Below are 22845 nucleotides of genomic sequence, written 5' to 3' on the forward strand. Positions count from 1 at the left end.
GCATGACTATATATACTTGTCACTTTTCCATGTGTTAGTTATGTCTTCTGAGCAGTTTGTCAGCTTTTGGACACCTTTGAAGGTGTTTTCTATGTGTTTCTATGTGTTTTTGTTTGCCTGCCATTGGTTTTAACGGTGTTCGAAGGTGTTCGACGAACAGTTCGGCGAACACACGGGTGTTCGACGAACCGAACCGAACTCGAACACTGCGGGGGTGGCTCAACACTACTTAATACCTCTGACCACGTTGTTGACAGCAGTGACCTGGGGGTCAGAAATGCTTCCTGGGGCGATCCCCATGCTGTCCCCATGTCCTTTGAGCACTGTCACTATCGTTTTGGGCACTTGTTAGGCTTTTAAAAGACTGCCGGGGGTGCCGCCGCAAAAATGCTCGGGTCTCCCATAGACTAACATTGGGCTCGCTGCTCGGGTCGAGCACCCGAGTATCACGGCGAGCTCGGCCCGAGCTTCGAGCACCCGAGCATTTTAGTGCTCGCTCAACACTATTGTTTAGACATATACAATTTTTCTATATTTACGTGCGATGCTCCCCTTACGTTTCTTAACAAATAATTATCGATGAAAGAGCGTGATTGGCACGCTCAATACTCGATCGAGCATCACAGTGCTTGGGCAAGCTCATTAGTTGAGTACTCAAGCGCGATGCTGAAGTACCCGTCCCGCATGTTTCGCAGCTGTTAGACAGCCAATAAACATGCGGGGATTGCCCGGCTGCTGTTGCCATGTTGGCTACTGGCATTGCTGTGATTGGTCGGCTGCATCATGTCATAGGGTTTTATAGAAGACCCAGTGACGTGATGCTCAGCTCTCATCCCGCCTACCTCTCGGCGCCTGAAAAGATTTTTACAATTACTGACCAGGCACTGGGAAGTGGGCATGGGGAGCAGTCAATATTCATTTTGAATTTACATCTGCTTAACTGGGTAGCAGGCAGCTCTCACTTCTCCAATGCTGTTAGCAAAAAAACAGAGAAGTGAGAACAATTTATTTATTTATTATGCATTGCTTATATAGCGCTACCATATTCCACAGTGCATTAGATTGTGAGTGTTAGAACCCTCCTGTTAGTTCTTTTTCTATTTTGTTGGTCACATGACTTTCTGCCTATATATCCAGCTCCACCCTTCTGGCCTTGCTGGACTTCAGTGTTACATTTACTCTTAAGCTAGCCAGGTGCCCTGTACCTAACTCTGTAGTTTGCTTGGTCTTTTGACCACTAGTACTGTTTGTTTGTCTTTGCTCTGCTACAATTTCGGCTAGGAGGTGTCCAACTATATCCCAGTCCTTAGTTCTTGTAGGGACCCCTCCCTTATAGCTATAGGTCTGCGTTCAGACTAGCCGAGGACTTAGGCGGGTCTGTTCACAAGGAACGGGTCCCCCGCTGCATCGTAGGGAATCAGCTTAGTCCTATTGTAGGGACAGTTTTCCTTTCTTTCCTTTGTTCTTGTAGCAGTTCATAACAGTAAGTCCAGCCCAAAATAAAACACTCTAAGGAAAGTAATCCAGATATCAGCATGGTGTCGGTTCAGGAGTTGGCTTAACGCCTGCAGGGACTGTTTTTGGAGGTGGCCGAGCTCCAGCAACACGTGAGTAGCTGTCCTGGAGCGCATTTTGTTGAACCGAAGGTAGGACTGCCAGATTTTTTTTATGGTAAACAGCAAGATTTTTTTTCCTTTAAAAACGCTTGTTTATTATATTTTCGTTTAAGACCCAGATCCTCGGGGAATGAATCACAGCGCATTGGGTTTATAATGTCACTTTTGCGTAAAGAACCACAGGGATGGGCCTTTTCTCTACAACCTAATGATCCGTGTTTTAGATCTGTGGAAGATTTTTTTTCTGCTATGGGGTTGTTGTATGATGATCCTGATCGAGTCTCATCTGCTGAAACGGAATTAAGACGTTTGAAGCAGGGATCAGGTGATGTGGAAAATTATTGTACATACTTCAGAAGATGGTCGGCCGAAGTGGAATGGAATGACTCAGCATTAAAATGTCTGTTTCTTGCTGGTCTAGGTGAAAGGGTTAAGGATCTGCTGATTGCCTTCTCAAAACCTGGAACCTTGCAGGAGGCAAAGCAATTAGCTATACGTGTGGACAGGAGACTGCGTGCTAGTATTAATGAGGGGAAATCTACTGCTATGGCAGCTCCTAATTTTCAGACGGTCTGCTCGGAAGGTGGAGAACCGATGGAGATTTGGGCGATGTCACCCCACTCTCAGGAAAAAGACCGCAGGTTTGCTAAGGGATTGTGTTTTTATTGCGGTAAATCTGACCACTTTATTAAGAACTGTGTGCTTCGTTTGAACAAAGAAAAAAAAAAAGAGGTCAGTTAAGCCCATATAGCTTGTTTAAACTCAAAAGGAGTATTTCTTTCTGGAAGCACCTCATTCCAGGAGGAGTTGATTGAATTTCGGGTATTTGTGGAATGTGGTTCTACACTCAATGTGATTGATAAGGGATTTTTGGAAAAAGTTAAATTAGAATCCAAACTTTTGTCATCTCCTATTTCTGTGGTTGCTGTTGATGGCTCTCCCTTGAAATGTATTACTCACAAGGTTTTTGAATTTCCCCTCACCATTAATGGTATTCACCAAGAGAATTTGGATTTGGCGGTATTAAATAATTTGCCTTCTCCAGTGGTTTTGGGGTTACCTTGGTTAAAATTGCATAATCCTGTACTGGACTGGTCTACCCATGAAATTAAGTCTTGGAGACCTAAGTGTCATGATAAATGTTGTAACGGTCGCATTGCTGCTGTGGAAAGAGGGGAATTACCTGTACCTATTCAGGATTTTTGGAAGGTTTTTTCTGAGGAGGAGTCGCAAGTTTTGCCTCCTCATAGGGACTATGATTGCACCATTGAGTTTGTTCCTGGAGCTACTCTTCCCAAGAGTCGCTTATTTAATCTGACTATCCCTGAGAGAAAGGCATTGGAGGAATACATACAGACAAGCTTGGCCGCCGGTCACATTAGACCTTCTAAGTCTCCTGTGGCTGTTGGATTTTTTTTTGTAAAAAAAATAGGACGGCGGTTTATGTCCATGTCTGGACTTTCGCAAAATTAATAAAATTACCGAACGCAATTCCTACCCACTGCCATTAATTCCTGACTTGTTCAACCAGTTAGTGGGGGCCAAGTGGTTCTCTAAAATTGATCTCTGGGGGGCATACAATTTGTTACGTGTGAAGGAAGGTGATGAATGGAAAACTGCTTTTAACACTCCGGTGGGTCATTTTGAGAATCTGGTTATGCCTTTTGGTCTTACCAATGCACCAGCGTTTTTTCAGAACCTTATTAATGACATCCTAAGACCGTTGATTGGTAAGAATGTGGTGGTGTATTTGGATGACATTTTGATTTATTCGCCGGATCTGGAGTCTCATTGGCAGAGCATACGTGAGGTATTGCAGTTGTTAAGTGACAATTCGCTTTTTGCTAAGCTGGAGAAATGTGAGTTCGTTGTGCAGAGAATTCGTTTTTTGGGCTACATTATCTCCAGCGAGGGCTTTGAGATGGACCCGTTGAAGGTTCAGGCGGTGCAGGAATGGCCTAGGCCTATTGGTTTGAAATCGATACAGAGATTTTTGGGTTTCGCCAATTATTACAGAAAATTCATTAAGAATTTTTCTATAATTGTTAAGCCGCTGACCGATCTCACCAGGAAAGGTGCGAATACGTTTCAGTGGACTACGGAGGCAATTGAAGCTTTTGTGTATCTCAAGGAGAAGTTCAGTTCTGCCCCCATCCTTATGCAGCCTGATGAGACCAAGCCATTTTTGGTCGAGGTTGATGCTTCTTCGGTGGGGGTCGGGGCTGTTTTGTCTCAGGAAAACAAGGATGGAGTACATTCCTGTGCTTTTTTTTCAAAAAAATTTTCTGAGACCGAACTTAATTACGATGTTGGTAATCGGGAATTGCTGGCTATTAAACTCGCATTTGAACATTGGCGTCATCTCTTGGAAGGTGCTAAATTTCCCATTCAGGTTTTCACTGATCATAAGAATCTGATCTATCTTGATGCTGCGAAGTGCTTGAATGCCCGTCAGGCTAGGTGTGCACTTTTTTTTTCGCGGTTTAATTTTTCTGTTACTTACATCCCGGGTACCAAGAATGTAAAAGCTGATGCTTTATCTCGCAGCTTTTCTCCCATGGTTGGTACCGAGGAGGAGGAGAGCATTTTACAGGAAGGTGTTGTGATAGCAGCATTGGACTCCGTTTTGGAAGATGGGATTCTGAAAGCCCAGGAGGATGCCCCGTCTAACACTCTCCATGGGAGGTTGTTTGTGCCTAGGAACTTTAGGAGAGATTTGTTTGTGGAGTGTCTTGAGTTTCGGTTGGCAGGTCATCCAGGAATTTCTGAGACCAAGAGACTTGTAGGTCGCAGTTTTTGGTGGCCTGGGTGGCAGAAGGAAGTCATTAAGTGGGTGCGTCAATGTACTGTGTGTGCTAGATCTAAGTCTTCACATGCTCCTGCTGCGGGGTTGCTTTGCCCTCTGGAGGTTCCTAGTGCACCTTGGACGCATCTTGCTATGGATTTTATTACTGACCTTCCTGCCTCTGAGGGTTTCACTGTCATCTGGGCGGTCGTGGACCGTTTTAGCAAGATGTGTCACTTGGTTCCTTTCATCAAACTGCCCTGCGCTAAGACACTCGCTAATGCTTTTGTTAAGGAAATTGTCAGACTCCATGGTGTTCCTACCGACATTGTTTCCGATAGGGGACCTCAGTTCGTGTCTCGTTTTTGGCGTGCCTTTTGTGACAGGTTGGGAGTTCATTTGTCATTTTCATCTGGATATCATCCTGAGTCTAATGGACAGACAGAAAGAAATAACCTGGATGTTGAACAGTTTTTACGTTGTTTTGTGGCTGATAATCAAGAGGGGTGGTCTGAGTTTCTGCCACTTGCTGAATTTGCTCTTAACAACCATGCATCCTCTTCTGCTGGGTGTTCTCCTTTTTTCTGTTGTACTGGGAGACATCCGTCATTTGGGTCATTCTCCAAATTGGTATCGGCTGTGCCGGAGGAGGAGAGTTTTTCCGGTGATTTGGAGAGAGTTTGGACTGATGTACGTTGTAACCTTCAAGAGGCTAACGAAAAATCTAAGCGGTACTTTGACAGGAAACGTAAAGAGGTTTTGTTTACGGTTGGTGACATGGTTTGGTTGTCCTCTAAGAATCTGCGGTTGAGGATTCCTTCTAAGAAATTGGGCCCGAAATTTGTAGGCCCATTTAAGGTACTTCAGGTAGTTAACCAATCAGCTGTTAGGTTGGAGGTTCCCACCTCCTGGAAGATTAATCCGGTGTTTCATGTTTCCTTATTGAAAAAAGCTGAGGTTTCGGATAGGGACGCCACTGTCTCTGTTCCTCCGGTGGTGGAAGATGGTGAATATGAAATTTCTCGCATTCTTAATTGTAGATGGCATAGAGGGAAATTGCAGTATCTCATCGCTTGGAAAGGTTTTGGTCCCGAGGATAACTCCTGGGTAAAGGCAGATGATATCTCTGCTCCTAGACTTATCAGAGCGTTTCACAGGAGGTTTCCGGATAGACCTGGGCCTGGAGGATCCAGAGGATCCACATAGAAGAGGGGGTACTGTTAGGACCCTCCTGTTAGATATTTTTCTATTTTGTTGGTCACATGACTTTCTGCCTATATATCCAGCTCCGCCCTTCTGGCCTTGCTGGACTTCAGTGTTACATTTACTCTTAAGCTAGCCAGGTGCCCTGTACCTAACTCTGTAGTTTGCTTGGTCTTTTGACCACTAGTACTTTTTGTTTGTTTGTCTTTGCTCTGCTACAATTTCTGCTAGGAGGTGTCCAACTATATCCCAGTCCTTAGTTCTTGTAGGGACCCCTCCCTTATATCTATAGGTCTGCGTTCAGACTAGCCGAGGACTTAGGCGGGTCTGTTCACAAGGAACAGGTCCCCCACTGCATCGTAGGGTATAAGCTTAGTCCTATTGTAGGGACAGTTTTCCTTTCTTTCCTTAGTGCTTGTAGCAGTTCATATCAGTGAGACAGTGAGGGGAATCATATGCGAGAGCTGGTATGTTTCCCCCAGGATGTTTACCCCAGGATGCGCATAGAGGCATATTGAACCCTCTGAAGTGCATTGCAATCACAGTCACAGCTGTGATTGCAGTGCAAAATAAAAGTGTGGATTTGGTCAAGCTATTTGACCAAGTCAAATATAAGAAAACCTGCCATGGACATTTATTTTTGCAGAGGTCTATAAGATTTGTAGTGGGATGGACCTCTCCCCACTATGGGTTTTGGGAGTAGCCCATGTCCACAAAACTCATTTAAACATTCAGTTGAGCTTTGGGTGTGTCTTTGTTTTGTTTGCAGCTTCAGAGCAGGAGCTCTCTGCAGTACTCGTCTGTGCAAGGCTGAGTTCACACGATGCGTATTTAATGCGTTTCCGCGGCGTTTTTGCAGTTGCGTAAACGCCGCGGAAACGCATTAAAAACGCATGGTAGAAGGGCAGCAATGTTCCCCAATTGAAATCCGCATGTGCTGTGCCCATGATGCGGATTTTTCCGCAGCGTAAACGCTGCGGTCAAAAATCCGCAGCATGTCAATTAATTTTGCGGAAACGCTGATCTTTTGCCGCCATTGACTTGCATTAGACCGCATGGAATCCGCATCACTGTATATGTTGATGCGCTTTTCATGCGATCTAATGTGCGGATGGTACCCGGGTGTGGATGAGAGGACTCTCATCCAGACCCAGGTACCATTAAAAAAAGAAAGAATAAAATAAAATATATATATATTCTCACCTTCTGACGGCCCGCGCAGCGCTCCTGCTTGGTTCCCGGCAATTCGGGGTTGAATGAAGAAGGACCTTCGCTGACGTCAGAGTCATGTGACGGGTCACGTGACGCTGACGTCGGAAGGTCCTAAAGTCTTCACTGCCGGTAGCCGGGACCAAGCGAAGCCAGACACCGGGGGCCATCAGAGGGTAAAGTATATATTTATTTTTTATTTTTTGACATTCACACACTATATAAATCCATGCCGGTTGCATGGATTTATATAGTGTGAAGTTGACAAGCACTTTCCAAGTGATGCTAAAATAGCTTTGGAAGCGCTTGTCAACCCGCATGCGGAAATGAAAGTGAAGACCGCTTCATTTCCGCATGTCCCTGGCAGGAAACCGCATGTACAATCCGCATGCGTTTTTTCCTGCCAGAGAGATGCAGAAACGCTCAGGAAAAAATCCTGAGCATTTCTGCATCGTGTGCACATACCCTAAGGCTGAACACAGGCCTTAGGAAACAAAGCCATTGATGCACCCACGAGTCTTAGGCTATGTGCCCATGTAGCAGATTTTATGCAGAGCGTTTTTGCATCTCTCTGGCAGAAAAAAACGCATGCAGATTTACATGCGTTTTTTCTGCCAGAGAGAAGCGTTTTTTCAGTGTTTTTACAAGCGTTTTCGCATGCGTTTTTTCAAGCAGTTTTCCAAGCGATTTTGAGCATCACTTGGAAAGTGCTTAACAAGTTGGTCACACAATATAAATCCATGCAACCGGCATGGATTTATAATGTGTGAATAACTGATGCTTTAAATGCAGCATCTATAGTAAAAAAAAAAGAGAATTAAAACGTTAAAAATAAAAAAACCTGTATATTCACCTCTCCGGTCGCGTGACCATCAGGTGACTAAATGACGTAACCGCAGGTCCTGACAGCACACTGCGGGACGCTGAGGAGAGAGGATGTGGCCGGGAGCAGACTGGGGGCCGCCGGAGAGCAGACCGGGGCCGCTGGAGAGATGAATATACAGGTTTTGTTTATTTTTAACTTTTTTATTTCTTTTTTTCACAGCGTGGTAGCCGGGATGAAGAGGAGTTGCAGTCTCCTCTTCATCCTGGGTACCACACGCACCGCGATTATGCTGCAAATTCACAGCCATTGAATTTAATTGAAATGCAGCAAATCCACATATACCTGCGGGTTTGCTGCGTTTCAATGTTCCTCAATGGCCACGAATTTGCAGCGTAATCGCTGTAGAAATGGTCATGCTGCATTTTGCAATGCAATGTGAATTTGGCGGGCAAATTAGCACATCATGTGCACAGCTCAACCGAATTCACATTGCTTTGCACGGCAGACTGTTTTACAAGCGTTTTGTGGCGTTTTCGCAGCCATAAAAACGCCGCAAAAATGCTACAAAAACGCTACGTGGACACTTAACCTTGCAGTGGTGTAATCAATCACGGCAATGGAGTGTTAGGGACTGTTATGGATGATCCAGCTGCGATCCAGAGGATATAGTTTGCTTTTTTGTTGTGAGTTGCCAAAATAAAAACTTTTAACTTAGACTAACCTGGGTCACTAGCTCTTTACTGCACTGTGTGAACACTGCTGCATTACATATGGTGAAGAATGTGAGCAGTGTGAACTAAGGCAGATCCCGAAAAAGCTGCATGTCTGTTATTAAGCAGGCCACACTACAACCCAGGCCTGCCAATAAAATGTAGGCGCTACTAAGGTAGTTGGTCCTCAGTCAGCGGCAACAGCAGGAGCAGCACAACAGCAAGAGCAGCAGGTATTACAGTTTTAGCGGCAATGGCAGGAGCAGCACCACCAGACGAACAAGCTGATACTGCAGATTGCGGCCCGGCAATAGACAGGTGAGTACTGAGGACGACATGGAAGCTTTCCTCACTGTGTTTGAATGCACCGTGGAGTGAGAGAGCTTGCCAATTTCCCAGTGGTCTGAAGTGGCGACCACCTCCTCCTGCAGACTATTAAAAGTGTGATCCAGTATGTAGATGACCAGAATAGTGATGCTGATGATGGCATCGTCAGCGCCAACCATATTAGTAGCCATTTCAAACCGGTGCACAAGGGTGCAGATGTCCTTTATCTGTGCCCACTCCGCAAGCGTGATTTGCACCACATCAATACTGCGTTGGCCTAGGCTATGCAAAATTCATGTACTGCACCAGAGTGGAATTCCACCATGTTGCCAAATTGCATGTTAACCGTTTAACCGGTAGGCCAAAAGACCTCTGTAGTGTTGCAAGTTGATGACCTGCGGGGTATAAACAGCAGAAGTGAACGCACAGCGACCGTGCTTTCTGCAGTAGTGCATCCAGGCCGGGACATTGGCTGAGAAATTAAGAGTGCAGGTGGAGGCCTTAGAGGAGGTGAAGGAGGCAGAAGCAGTGGAGGAAGTGGTTTGGATACAGAGGTTTGTCCTGCAAGCCTTGGGGATTCCAAGACTTGGTATGTAGTAACATCTTAGTGTCTAGTGATTTAGTTTACCATCCCTAGGTGTGTTGTGGTCATTTTCTCTATCCCCTGGTGTGTAGTGGTTTAGTTATCCATCCCCTGGTGTCTAGTGGTTTAGTTCTCTAACCCTAGGTGTTTAGTAGTTTAGCTCTTCAATCCCTGTTGTCTCGTAGTTTAGTTCTCCATCTTTTGGTGTGTAGTGGTTTAATACTCCATCCCCTGGAGTCTAGAGGTTTAGTTCTCCTCCCCCTGGTGTGTAAGAGTTTAGTTGTCTATTCCTTTGTGTTTAGGCTTTTTTTCCAACCCTCACTTTGTAGTGGTTTAGTTCTACATCCCCAAGCGTCCTGCGAACTGCAGACCAGCGACTGCTGCTGGGCAAAGCCAGTTGTGGCTGAGGATGTAGTGCTTGTCGTGCTTGCATCACTCCGTGTCTGAGAGAGAGGCTGCAATATAACCTCCTCATCTTCCTCCTCCTCCACCTCCTCTGCTGAGCTACTCAGCGGTGTGTCATCTACAACCTCATTGTCATACGCTCTCTTCTCCCACTCTTCACACTGAGAGTCACCCTCCTCCTCTTCCTGCCCTGACAGCACAGTATAGTCCAAATGCACCTCAGGTATCTGAATTAGTACAAAAAAACTGAGGGAACTACCAATAGATAGTTGGGATCGCTAAAAACACACTTGGACTAATGACTAGTGTTGAGCCACCCCCGTAGTGTTCGGGTTCGGTTCGGTTCGTCGAACACCGGGATGTTCGAGGAACTGTTCGTCGAACTGTTCGTCGAACACCTTAGAACACCGTCGAACACCGTTAAAACCAATGGCAGGCAAACAAAAACACATAGAAACACATAGAAAACACCTGCAAAGGTGTCCAAAAGCTGACAAACTGCTCAGAAGACACTCTGTTTAAAAAAGCCGGCCGGCAAATTCAGCAGCGGCATACACCGGTACCCGACAATTTAGACAAGAAGGAATAGAGCATCACACATAGATTAGATAGATAGAAACATGTCAGTCACACATATAAGAATCACAGTGACAGTGTTGGTTACTGCACTTGTCATTTAGTGTAAAGGATTTATTAAAAAAAATATTAGTGTTTTCATGCACCGTCTCTTTAAAAAAGCCGGCCGGCAATTCAGCAGCGGTACCCGACAATTTAGAACAGAAAGAATAGAGCTTCACACATAGATTAGATAGATAGAAACATGTCAGTCACATATATAATAAGTACAGTGATAGTGTTGGTTACTGTACTTGTCATTTAGTATTAAAATAAAGGATTTATTATTAAAAAAATTGGCGTGGGGTTCCCCTTAATTTTAGGCTCTAGCGGAGGTTAAGCAGACGGCTGGGGCAGATGTTTGAAGCCTGGGAAGGGGGTAATACCCACGGAGCTTCCCAGGCTACTAATATCAGCCCCCAGCTGAATACATAGCCTTTACTAGCTATTAAAATGGGGGACCCCCCAAAAAAAATGACGTGGGGTCCCCCCTAATTTAATAGCTAGCAAAGGCTAGGCAGACAGCTGGGGGCTGATATTAATAGCCCAGGAAGGGAGCCATGAATATTGGCCCCCTCCCAGGCTAGAAACACCAGCCGTCAGCCGCCCCAGAAATGGCGCATTCATAGGATGCGCCAATTCTGGCACTTAGCCTCGCTCTTCCACGCTGCCCTGGTGCGGTGGCAGGGGGTAATAGGGTTGGGGTTGATGTCAGCTTATAATTCCAGCTGACATCAAGCCCAGGTTAGTAATGGAGAGGCGTCTATAAGACACCCCCATTACTAACCCCATAGTCAAAGTTAAAAAAAACACAAACACCCAGAATAAAGTCCTTTAATTGAAATAAAGACACAATCCTTTATTGTTCTAAATTAAACCATACTTACCATGACGCCCATTCCAGCTGAAGCCAACGATCTCCTGCAATAAAAGAAAAATAATAAAGCAACCTCATCCTTACCTTTCCATGGTTCCCACGACAGCTTCAGCTCTGCTACATCGAGATGACAGGCTGGACCGCAGCAGAACGCCGCCATCCAGCCTGTCATCCCGCAGACACTGAGAAGCGCAGGCTTGCTTGCGCTGCTCAGCGTCTCTCTGTGACGACATCCAGATGAGCCGAGTTCATGTCCAATGAACTCGGCTCACCTCATGCACGTCACTGACAGCGTGGGAAAATTCTCACGCTGAAGCGCTGATTGCAGGAGAATTTTCCCACGCTGTCAGTGACGTGCAGGAGGTGAGCTGAGTTCATTGGACATGAGCTCACCTCATGCATATCACTGACAGCGTGGGAGAATTCTCCTGCACTCAGCACTTCAGCGTGAGAATTTTCCCACGCTGTCAGTGACGTGCATGAGGTGAGCCGAGTTCATTGGACATGACCTCGGCTCATCTTTATGCCGTCACAGCGAGACAGTGAGGAGCGCAAGCATGCCTGCGCTTCTCAGTGTCTGCGGGATGACAGACTGGATGGCAGCGTTCTGCTGCGGTCCAGCCAGTCATCTCGATGTAGCAGAGCTGAAGCTGTCGTGGGAACCATGGAAAGGTAAGGATGAGGTTGGTTTATTATTTTTCTTTTATTGCAGGAGATCGTTGGCTTCAGCTGGAATGGGTGTGATGGTAAGTATGGTTTAATTTAGAACAATAAAGAATTGTGTCTTTATTTCAATTAAAGGACTTTATTCTGGGTGTTGTGTTTTTTTTAAATACTTTACTAGAAATTCATGGCGGTCATGTCTAATACTGGCGTGACCCCATGAATTTTGGGCTTAGGGCCAGCTGATAATACCAAGCTGGCCCTAACCCCTTTATTACCCAGTGAGCCACCGCACCAGGGCCCTGGATGAGTTGGGTACAGCGCCAGAAGATGGCGCTTCTATGAACGCGCCATTTTCCGGGGTGGCTGCGGACTGCAATTTGTAGCGGGGGGGGGCCCAGAAAGCTTGGGCCTCCCTGCGCTGCAGATTCCAGCCCCCAGCTGCCTAGTTGTACCTGGCTGGACACAAAAATAGGGCGAAGCCCCACGTACTTTTTTTTTAATTATTTCATGAAATTCATGAAATAATTAAGAAAAAAAGGGCTTCCCTATATTGTTGTGTCCGGCCAGGTACAAATAGGCAGCTGGTGGATGGGGGCAGCCCGTTCCTGCCTGCTGTACCTGGCTGGACACAAATATAGTGCGAAGCCCCACTTCAATTTTTTTAAATTATTTCAGGAAATTCATGAAACAATTTAAAAAAAATTGACGTGGGGCTTCGCACTATATTTGTGTCCAGCCAGGTACAGCAGGCAGGAACGGGCTGCCCCCAACCACCAGCTGCCTATTTGTACCTGGCCGGACACAACAATATATGGAAGCCCTTTTTTTCTTAATTATTTCATGAAATAATTTAAAGAAAATTGACGTGGGGCTTCGCCCTGTTTTTGTGTCCAGCCAGGTACAACTAGGCAGCTGGGGGCTGGAATCCGCAGCGCAGGGAGACCCAAGCTTTCTGGGCCACCCCCGCTGCAAATTGCAGTCCGCAGCCACCCTGGAAAATGGCGCGTTCATAGAAGCGCCATCTTCTGGCGCTGTACCCAACTCATCCAGGGCCCTGATGCGGTGGCTCACTGGGTAATAAAGGGGTTAGGGCCAGCTTGGCATTATCAGCTGGCCCTAAGCCCGAAATTCATGGGGTCACGCCAATATTAGACATGACCACCATGAATTTCTAGTAAAGTATTTAAAAAAAACACAACACCCAGAATAAAGTCCTTTAATTGAAATAAACACACAATTCTTTATTGTTCTAAATTAAACCATACTTACCATCATGCCCATTCCAGCTGAAGCCAACGATCTCCTGAAATAAAAGAAAAATAATAAAGCAACATCATCCTTACCTTTCCATGGTTCCCATGACAGCTTCAGCTCTGCTACATCGAGATGACAGGCTGGACCGCAGCAGAACGCTGCCATCCAGCCTGTCATCCCGCAGACACTGAGAAGCGCAGGTTTGCTTGCGCTCCACAGTGTATCTCTGTGAGGGCATCCAGATGAGCCGAGTTAATGTCCAATGAACTCGGCTCACCTCATGCACGTCACTGACAGCGTGGGAAAATTCTCCTGCACTCAGCGCTTCAGCGTGGGAGAATTCTCACACTGAAGCGCTGAGTGCAGGAGAATTCTCCCACGCTGTCAGTGACGTGCAGGAGGTGAGCTGAGTTCATTGGACATGAGCTCACCTTATGCACGTCACTGACAGCGTGGGAAAATTCTCCTGCACTCAGCGCTTCAGCGTGGGAGAATTCTCACGCTGAAGCGCTGAGTGCAGGAGAATTCTCCCACGCTGTCAGTGACGTGCAGGAGGTGAGCTGAGTTCATTGGACATGAGCTCACCTTATGCACGTCACTGACAGCGTGGGAGAATTCTCCTGCACTCAACGCTTCAGCGTGAGAATTTTCCCACGCTGTCAGTGACGTGCATGAGGTGAGCCGAGTTCATTGGACATGAACTCGGCTCATCTGGATGTCGTCACAGAGAGACGCTGAGCAGCGCAAGCAAGCCTGCGCTTCTCAGTGTCTGCGGGATGAGAGGCTGGATGGCAGCGTTCTGCTGCGGTCCAGCCTGTCATCTCGATGTAGCAGAGCTGAAGCTGTCGTGGGAACCATGGAAAGGTAAGGATGAGGTTGCTTTATTATTTTTCTTTTATTGCAGGAGATCGTTGGCTTCAGCTGGAATGGGCGTGACGGTAAGTATGGTTTAATTTAGAACAATAAAGGATTGTGTCTTTATTTCAATTAAAGGACTTTATTCTGGGTGTTTGTGTTTTTTTTAACTTTGACTATGGGGTTAGTAATGGGGGTGTCTTATAGACGCCTCTCCATTACTAACCTGGGCTTGATGTCAGCTGGCATTATAAGCTGACATCAACCCCAACCCTATTACCCCCTGCCACCGCACCAGGGCAGCGTGGAAGAGCGAGGCTAAGTGCCAGAATTGGCGCATCCTATGAATGCGCCATTTCTGGGGCGGCTGACGGCTGGTGTTTCTAGCCTGGGAGGGGGCCAATATTCATGGCTCCCTTCCTGGGCTATTAATATCAGCCCCCAGCTGTCTGCCTAGCCTTTGCTAGCTATTAAATTAGGGGGGACCCCACGTCATTTTTTTTGGGGGGTCCCCCATTTTAATAGCTAGTAAAGGCTATGTATTCAGCTGGGGGCTGATATTAGTAACCTGGGAAGCTCCGTGGGTATTACCCCCTTCCCAGGCTTCAAACATCTGCCCCAGCCGTCTGCTTAACCTCCGCTAGAGCCTAAAATTAAGGGGAACCCCACGCCAATTTTTTTAATAATAAATCCTTTGTTTTAATACTAAATGACAAGTACAGTAACCAACACTATCACTGTACTTCATATATATGTGACTGACATGTTTCTATCTATCTAATCTATGTGTGAAGCTCTATTCTGTCTGTTATAAATTGTCGGGTACGGCTGCTGAATTGCCGGCCGGCTTTTTTAAAGAGACGGTGCATGAAAACACTATTATTTTTTTTGATAAATCCTTTACGCTAAATGACAAGTACAGTAAGCAGCACTGTCACTGTACTTCATATATATGTGACTGACATGTTTCTATCTATCTAATCTATGTGTGATTCTCTATTCTTTCTATTCTAAATTGACGGGTACAGATGCTGAATTGCCGGCCGGCTTTTTTAAAGAGACGGTGCATGAAAACACTATTATTTTTTTTGATAAATCCTTTACGCTAAATGACAAGTACAGTAAGCAGCACTTTCACTGTACTTCGTATATATGTGGCTGACATGTTTATATCTATCTAATCTATGTGTGAAGCTCTATTCTTTCGGTTCTAAATTGTCGGGTACAGGTGTATGCCGCTGCTGAATTGCCGGCTTTTCATGTTTCACTGTTGGCACTGTTCCCATCGATTTGGGCAATCACTGTAATGCCACAACCACCATGGCTGTGGCATTACAGTGAGTGGCAGACAATCCCTGCATGATTGGTGCTCTAAATAGCGCCAGACATGCAGGACACGCTTTTGGTGCACGAACAGTTATCGAACATAACCTCGAACAGCCGAATTTTTTGCAAATCGTTCGGGTTCGTCGAACAACTCGAACACCGCCCAAAACAGCTCGAATTTGAGATTGGCGAACAGTTCTAGTCGAACACCGCTCATCTCTACTAATGACATAGTATACAGGTAAGAGAGAAAGAAGTGTGTGTATGGGTAATCAGGATCACCAAAAATACAAGTGAATAATAATATATAAGTTTATTGCACTATGAAAAGACTATACAATTAAAAACAGTTAAAAAGCCCACATTGGCATAGTAAATCATCAAGATGATCCATATGATGACCAGCTTTCCTCCTCCGGTATACCAAATTTACACAATAAACTCTAAATACAGTATATTCCAAGGTACAAGGTTATACTATTAATGTTGCTGCTAATGTGGATCTACAAAGACTAGTGCATGGAAATGCCCCTAGACAGCAGTGTAAATGGTAATAACGAATTGAGAGATGCATATAGCAAAAAGCACAACAAAATTATTGTAATACCAGCAGGTTCAGAGCATATAATATAGCTAAATAGGAGATACCCCAAAGCACATGATATATGCTGTAATTCACGAGATACCCCTTGCTTATTCAATGTCTGCATGCAGATAGCGGAAGCAGAGTAATACTTATGAGAAACAAGGAGGGTTGCTTCTGGTAAACCTGTGCATGGTCTGTTTGTCCAGCCCCAGATACAACTAAACTGAAAAAAGTTTTGAGCATTGGTGCAGATGCTTTTCTTCTCTTGAGTCTGTGAATCTTTGAAGCAGACCTGTGATACCCATGGAATAGAATATGTGAACAGCCCTGTTGACTCGCCCATCTGTGGTTGGAGAGTTCTGACGCGGGGGGAAACAAGGGTAATTGAGAAGCCACCTCTGAGGATTGTACTATTTATGATGTTAAGGTGGGAGAAGAGGAGGAGAGGCCAGTTGATGCAGTGCTTGCCATCCACTGTGGCCTAAGCTCTTTCTGGCTCTCAAAATGAGGTGCAATTATACTATTTGTACTTTGGGTCAATTGATGCCACTTTTCCTGGTGTCTGCCGCTAATTTGAGCTGTTTTGGCAGCTTTTGGGCTGCCCTGAAGGTGTTGTCTGTGCGTTTAATTTTGCCTCCCATTGAATTCAATGGGTTTTGGATATGTTCGAACTGTTCGGTGAACATAAGGACGTTCGCTGATCAGAACCGAACCTTGAAAGGTTCACTCATCTCTATCCAGGAGTGAGTGGGTTAGCCCCATTGCACTCGTTGTTCGAGTCGAGCAAATTGGAATGCTCGAGTGCTCGAACCAAGTAAAGAGCCTAATTTAAGTCTATGGGAAACTCGAGCATTTTTCCTGCGGCTCCTCCTGGCGGTATGCAGAGGGCCTAAAAATTGCCCAAATCGATGGGAACAGTGCTCAAATGACATGGGAACAGCATGGGGAAGACCCAGGAAGCATTTATGGCTCCCAGGTCACTGTTGTCAACAGCTTTGTCAGAGGTATTACGTCACTTTTACAGACTCACAATAAAGCATACAAAAATTAAACCTAAGTGGATTTTCCTGGGAAATATGTTAAGGAACACCCTTTTCAGGATAATGACTTGAATATAAGGCAAAATAAATATACAAAAACAAAAATACTCCTCCACACCTTGGGCTATGTTCACATGTAGTGTTTTTGATGCGTTTTTGCACTTTTGCATTGCTTTCAACCAAGACAAATGCATTTACTGGGAAATGTCATTTTAACATTTTACAATCTTATCTGGCCATGTGGTGTGTGACATGGGAACAGCATGAGGAAAAAATGCTTGAAGCATTTCTGAATCCCAGGGTACTGGCTAAAACTGTGGTCATCTCATCAGACATGATCCTATATTACTGCGGTAATAATACAGACATTTTTAGCAACGTGACAAATCTTAAACTCTATTTAAAATGGGCAAGGTGTCGGTCAAGGGACGGGGAACTGAACGTTATGGTGATGGTGTTAGTGCATGCAGATGCCTTGGGCAAGATGAAACTGTGCCTGCACAACAACCACCCACGTCATGTCGAACTACCTTCCTGTCTCAATTTCTAGGGGACCGCGGAACACCACTATTGAAGCCAGTGCAGTGTACAAAGGTTGTTGGTTGGATAGCAGATAAAGCTTCCAGTCAGTTATCCACCACCAACACCCTGTGCTCCACATGGTCCAGTCTCAGTAGCTGTGAATATGGATCACAATATTATTATTACTCTATTGCCATTTATTCCATGGCACTTTATATAAGAAAAAGGGGTATACATCGCAAAAACAATTTCAATAATCTTGAACAAAAATATAACAGAGACTGGTACAGGAGAGGAGAGGAGAGAACCCTGCCCACGAGGGGCTCAGTCTACAAGGCATGGGTGAGGATACAGTAGGTGAGGATAGAGCTGGTCTTGCAGCGGTACGGTGGAGCAAGGGTTACTGCAGGTTGTACGCATGTCGCAAGAGGTGGGTCTTCAGCTTCCTTTTAATGGTTTCAACAGTAGGCGAGAGTCAGAAATGGTAGGGTAGAGAGTTCCAGAGAAGGGGGGATGCACGAGAGAAATCTTGTATGCAATTGTGGAAAGAGGAGATTAGAGGGGAGTAGAGAAAGCAATCTTGTGAGGATCGGAGGTTGTGTGCAGGTAAGTTCCGGTAGACTATGTCACAGATGTATGGAGGAGACAGGTTGCCGATAGCTTTGCATTCCAAGGTTAGGGTTTTGAACTGAAGTCTCTGGGTAATGGGGAGCCAGTGAAGGGATTGACAGAGAGAAGAGGCCAGGGAATAGCGAGGGCACAGGTGGATTAGTCTGGCAACAGAGTTTAGGATAGATTGGAGGAATGCGAGAGTGTTAGAAGGGAGGCCACAGAGCAGGAGGTTGCAGCCATCGAGAAGGGAGATGATGAGCACGTGCATTAGAGTTTTTGTAGATTTGTGGTTGAGTGATGTGCGGATCCAGGAGATTTTTTTACTTGGAGTCGGCATCTTCCTCTCCCTGATCCTCCTTCCTTCCACCATTCCGAGAGCCCTGAGACAACTGATCCCACACTTGGACATTTTGAAGAGCTGTTTTGTTCATCTTTTCATATATAGATTCTGGCCTCTCGCTCGGTCCGCTTGGAAGTGGAAAGAGCTTGGATATGTGGTTACCCCAAGAGCTGTTCACTTTTCCATCAATAAATTTGGGCCTCTCTACCAGCCAGCTTTGAGCAGGGCAACAGAAAGTCACATCTAGTGATTTGAGGAGCCATGGTCACCCGAAGGTGACAGTGGGAAGTGCAAATACTGTCACAAGAGGTGGATAATGATGAGTCACAATGAACAGAAAATCAGGAGGAGGACCAGGGTGCGGAAGTGAAAAATGAAGCGGTGGACGATGACGTCACTAACCCAACCTGGCATGTAGAGCGAGGACAGCAGCACACAGGGTTCTTTTTTAAAGACTGTTTAGATAACCCCAAAAAGGCCATTTGCAACATCTGCCAGGCCAGCATCAGCAAGAGCAGCAAAACTACCAGCCTGACCACCATCAGCATGCTCAGGCACATAACAGCAAACCACATGACAAGCTGGGCCAAACACCAAGGTCAAGAAACAGTGTCTGCGGATGGCACCTCTGCCTCTTCCGCTGTTGTGCATGCACGCCAATCCCCTGTCCATGGCACATGTGAGGATGCCTCCCACTCTGTACCTGTCATTGCAGACTTGCAGCCATCACCGTCCATGTCTTTGTCGCCTTTGCAGCGTTCAGTTGTCCCAACCACAGTTCTTGGAATGCAAGCGCAAATATGCAGCCAGCCACCCACCTACGGGGTGCAATACTAAACTGCCACATTTCTGGACAGCTGCTTGCACTTGAAATGTTGCCTTTTAGGCTCGTGGAGACGGAAGCTTTCCACAACCTCATGGCGGCAGCGACCGGGTGTCCATACTCGGTCACTTAAGTGGGAAGGACCGCCTAACCACAAACACGTGAACAAGTGAATGTGGCCAGGGACGGTACATCTCACTGACGCATGTCACTGGGTTAATATTGTGCTCAGTCTCTTAGACAACGAACAAGTTATTCATGATGGTTGAATCATCCATCTCCTTAGCTTTGTGTTACTTGGAATGCAAGCGCAAGTATGCAGCTAGTCACCCACCCACAGGCCGCAATACTAAACTGCAACACTTCTGGACTGCTTGCACTTAAAATGTTGCCTTTTAGGCTTGTGGAGGCAGAAGCTTTCCACAAATTCTTGGTGGCGGCGGCCGGGTGTCCATTCTCGGTCTCCAAGCTCCACTATTTCTCCCAGTATCGTCTCTGCCTTCCACAAGCGCGGGTCCCCGAAAATTACCTGTGCCCTCCCCAGTGCACTTACTGGAAAGGACCGCCTAACCACAAACACATGGACAAGTGAATGTGACCAGGGACGGTTCATTTCACTGATGCATTCCACTGGGTTAATATTGCTGAAGCCGGGACCCAGTGGGACCCTGGGATGGAACAAGTCCTCCCGATGCAGAGGATTGCGGGCCCTGGGTCAATCAGGGTTACCCCTACATTCTACAGTTCCTGCACTACCTCCTCCTCTTCAGCCTCCATCTCCATCACTTGATTCATTTTTTCAGGACATATTCCAGATTATTTACTTAAACTTTGTGTGTGCCAATAACACTAAGCAGGACTGTATGCTTAGGCGACAAACCGCACACTGTTGCAGAGTTGTTGAAAGCTGTATCAAAGAGCCTGGTGTCAGCTCTGAAGCTAGGCAAGCTCGCACATGTTTCATGTCTGGCCCATGTGCTTAACTTAGTGGTTTTGCAGTTTCTCAAAATCTACACGGATCTGCCAGATCTGCTTGTAAAAGTATGCCATGTGTGTGCCCATTTCAGAAAGTCAGCTACAGCTTCTGCCGCCCTGGCAGCAGCAGTGTTTGCAGCTTCTAGCTCACCGACTGGTGTACGATGTGACTACGCATTGGAAATCAAGGTTGCAGTTGTTTGGAATGATTTTGAGCAACAGAGAGCAGTTGTTGAGTACCAGCTTCAACACGTCCATCGGCATTCAGGTCAGCCTCCGCACATAAGAGCTGATGAGTGGGCATGGTTGTCTGACATCTGTGCTCTTCTCCAAAACTTTGAGGACTCCACAAAGATGGTGAGCAGCGATGATGCCATAATTAACATCACCATCCCACTTCTCTATCTACTGAAACACTCGCTGCTCACAATTAAAGAGGAGGATTTGCAGACGGAGCAAGGAACTGTACAGGGTGATGCTACCCAGCCCAGCCTTATCTCAGTGCAGATTTGGAGATAATGAGGAGGAGGAGGAAGAGAACATAGACAGTAATACTCTTGGAGAGAACAGGGAAGTCTTGGCTGTCTGGTAAACAAGGCTGACTTAATGTTCCCCTGCCTTTACCATGACCATCGTGTTGTGCGCATTTTGGGCTTTACAGAAAACTGGCATGGGACGAGAGAATTCTTGGAGACGGAGGTGTCAGGTTCTGATTAAGGAGGATGTCTGTCTTGGATCAGTTGCAGAACGGAGGGCACAGGAGGGGTTATACACAGAAATAAGGGAAGAGATTTAGGCCGGTGCAGAACTGTGGACAGCTTGGTGGGTGAGAGAGATGAGTTTGTATTGTATTCTGTAGTGATTGTTTAACCTAACCCGTGCAATGACTGGCAGAGGGTAGAGGCATCTGTGAAGCGGCTTGATAGAAATATGACCCTGGCTGCTGCATTCAGAAGGGATTGGAGAGGAGACAGTTTATTTAGATGGAGACCGATTATAAGAAAGTTGCACTAATGAATAAAAGTGACAGTAAGAGTTTTTGCAGTTCAAAGGTGAGAAAAGGTCAACTTCTGCAGTTTTTAAGGTGCAGGTGATATGAGCAAGTGAGTGATTTTCCAAGTTGAATAAAGGAAAGTTGTGTGTCAAATAAGACTCCAAGATAGCAGGCGTGCCGAGTGGAAGTTATGGTGGCAGTACCTAAAGGAAAAAAAGTCAGGTATAGGTAGGTTAGTAGAGGAAGGAAACTGAAGGAGTTCATTTTGGGAGATATTAAGATCAGGCTCTTGTTGAAGTGCTATAACAAAAAAAATTCCCATCTGACAAGGCTGGTGGCAGAGGTCACAGTCAGACAGTTAATTGGACAACGAAGGAGTACAAGCGAGGAAGACACAAACCAGATGCGGCAGAGGCAGGAGAATGCTTTCAAAGGTCTGGGACAGTTTTCTCAGACACTCTCAGTGCCCAGGCCCTGATACACAGGGTACTCTGACAAGGAGTGAAAAGTTTTGGAAGATGCAAGCTGGACATGTGACATGAACTGTCTTTCTATGCCTTGGAGGTCCTGGCCGCTAGCGTTTTGTCAGAGGTTTTAGTGCCGCCGGGGGCATTATAACTGATAAAGCTGATAGGAGCATCCGCCTGTCAACTGAAAATGCTGACAGGCTAACTCTTATAAAAATGAAGTGGGCCAGACTTCTCAACACCGCCAGATGGCATCAAACATAAACTCAAATCCAATGGTTATTTTTTGGGGAGGTCTATTCCCATGCACCCCTTCACACCCAGACAAGGGTATACCCTTCAGGAATTGTCCTATTTTATGTCTCCCTCCTCCTTCCTCTCATCCTCCACCACCATATCACCAGGGAGACCATGATGCAACACTCACATAATTTTATTAAGGGTGTTTCTTATTAGAGACGAGCAAATATTTCAATATTAGTTTCGGATAACAATCGCCATTTTTGCAATATTTGCCAATGTAATTGTCGAATATTCGCCGTACATTGCCAAACACCATTGGATTCAATGAGTGCCAAAGCCAAACGAATACACAACACCTTCAAACGGGACCAAAAGCTGCCAAAACACATCAATTTAGGGGCAGTCACCAGGAAAGTGCCATCAATTGACCCAGAGTACACGTAGTATAATTATTATTATTCATTATTATAGCACCATTTATTCCATTACGCTTTACATGTGAAAAGAAGTCACTGACTGTTATAAGAGCAGAGAGGACCCTGCCTGTGAGGGTGCACAAACAGTCTATAAGGGATGGATGAGGATACAGTAGGTGAGGGTACAGATGGTCATGCAGCGGTATGGTGGAGTGAGAGTTACTGCAGGTTGTAGGCTTGTCGGAAGAGGTGGGTCTTCAGCTACCTTTTAAAGGTTTCAACAGTAGGCGAGAGTCTGATATGTTGTGGTACATAGTTCAAGAGTAGAAGGGATGCACAGGCACAGGAAAAATCTTGTATGCGATTGTGGGAAGAGGAGAGAAGATGGTAGGAGAGAAGGAGATCTTGTGAGGATCGGATGTTGCATTCTGGTGTGTACCGGTAGACTAGGTCACAGATACATGAAGCAGACAGGTTGTAGATGGCTTTGCATGTCATGGTTAAGGTTTTGAACTGAAGTCTCTGGCCAATGGGGAGCCAGTGAAGGGATCATAGATTGCAATCTTATAG

This window comes from Phyllobates terribilis, unplaced genomic scaffold, assembly GCF_046119375.1.
Source record: "Phyllobates terribilis strain yellow unplaced genomic scaffold, ASM4611937v1 Scaffold_2__4_contigs__length_985480577, whole genome shotgun sequence".
In the NCBI taxonomy this organism is placed as follows: Eukaryota; Metazoa; Chordata; class Amphibia; order Anura; family Dendrobatidae; genus Phyllobates; species Phyllobates terribilis.